Source organism: Crocodylus porosus, unplaced genomic scaffold (assembly GCF_001723895.1).
Source record: "Crocodylus porosus isolate Cpor-Errol unplaced genomic scaffold, CroPor_comp1, whole genome shotgun sequence".
Classification (NCBI taxonomy): Eukaryota; Metazoa; Chordata; order Crocodylia; family Crocodylidae; genus Crocodylus; species Crocodylus porosus.
The window spans coordinates 186810480-186812166 of record NW_017728886.1 but is presented as its reverse complement, the minus strand read 5'-3'; the positions used below and the strand labels follow the sequence as shown (position 1 = coordinate 186812166).

Genomic DNA, 1687 nt, shown 5'->3' with positions numbered 1-1687 from the left:
GCCGGTTGTTCCTCCCCAGGTGCAGCACCTTGTACTTGTCTGTGTTGAAACCCATCCTATTCTTGTCTGCCCACCCTTGTAACCTTCAAATAACAACAGGTAAGCAGTGCACAGCAGCACAGTAGCACAAGAAGCATCTCAGGCAGCCAAACTGTCACAGACTAGAGCCCTTCTTTCCTTTCCTGAAGGAGCTTCTTCCCCAGCTCCTTCCCCAGGAGCTGCCAAAGAACTCTCCCTGCCAGCCCGAGCCCTGGGGCTTAAACGTGCCCAGGGCCCTGCGTCCTTTTGGTCATCTGACTGGGGACAGGTGCGTAGGGGTATTGGTCTAAGGACATGGCACTGGCAGACAAGGTCCTTTGGGTCAATCTGGTATCTTTTAGTTGACCCACTGAATAGTTAGAGAAATATATCTTAGTTAGCTTTCAGGTTGAAAAACTTTGTTAGGCTGAGGAAGCACCTGCAGCTGGTGTGTGTGCTGTTCATGGATGGAAGAAATAGTAAAGAAGCCAGAGGCTGGCATGCAATGCAGGCAAGAAAGCCAGTCAGTGAAAATGGAAATGGAGGCATCAGGGGGTGAGGGACAGGCTGAGGTAAGGGGGAATGGGAATATAGCAGGTAAAAGTGGAGGGGTACCTGGGAAGTCAGACGGCCAGCAGGTTGTAGTGTGTCATAAATCCAGTGTCTATACTGAGTCCATGAGTTTCTGTACCTAGGAGGCTGATGAAGTGAAGTTCGTAGGCCCAGCTGTGAAAAGCGTTTTGTAAATTCAAATAAACACTGAACCTTGCTAACCTAACCTCATTGCCAGAAGACAGCTTCCTTCAGCTAAAAACACAAAACCTGCCAACATATCTCCTGTACCCCCACAAACTGCACACCAGAATCTATCAAAGACAAAATACCCAAGTACCTGTGGTGGCACATTCCTCATAAAAAACCCACTCTGTCTCCAATCTCTCAGGCCTGATCCTCAAAGGGAATTTACAAACCACTTTTTACAGCTGGGCCTATAAACTTCACTTCATCAGCCTCCTAGGTACAGAAACTCATGCACTAAATATAGACATTGGATTTAAAATGCACTAGTACCTGCTGGACATCTGACTCCCCAGGTACCTCTCCACTTTTACCTGCTACATCCCCCTATCCCCCGTGCTTGCCCTAGCTGATCTGCCTTAGGCAGTGCTGGCAGATAGCATACCTGGGATCAACTACCACCTCAAAATGATCCCACACTACACTACTCCCCCACTTCTGGGTTGAGGGTGGATCCTGCCTTATCCCCCTCCTCAGCAGGCAGAGGCATAACAGCAAGAGGAGTTGACTCAGCTGAGCCACTTGCGTCTACAACCTCTTCTGAGGTGCCTTCCTGACGAGGAGACTTGGGTTTAAGGAAACTTTGAGGGGTAAAGAGCACAAACTCAGACTCCACCTTGGTCCCCAGCATTTCTTTAACTAGGGTGCTGAAGTCCCTGGTTTCAGATCCAGCTCCTCCTCTGGCAGTGGGAGGCTCATGCTGGGAGATGAAATTGGGGTGGAGGAGACTGTCACTTTGCTTCTGGTGCCTATTTCTGGAGTTAGGGGAGATGGTGCAGGTGCAGGGACAGGTACTGCTCTCACATCCTTGCTTCCACTGGCAGCAGAAGACTCATGTCTGCCAGGAAAGAGGATACATCTATGTTGGGGG

At 49.7% G+C, this 1687-nt stretch overlaps 1 protein-coding gene across 2 annotated transcripts in view; it reads right to left on the bottom strand.

The window, feature by feature from the left end:
* THOC1 (THO complex 1) overlaps window positions 1–1687 on the bottom strand; it is a 32059-nt gene that overhangs the window by 14096 nt on the left and 16276 nt on the right. The window lies entirely within an intron of this gene.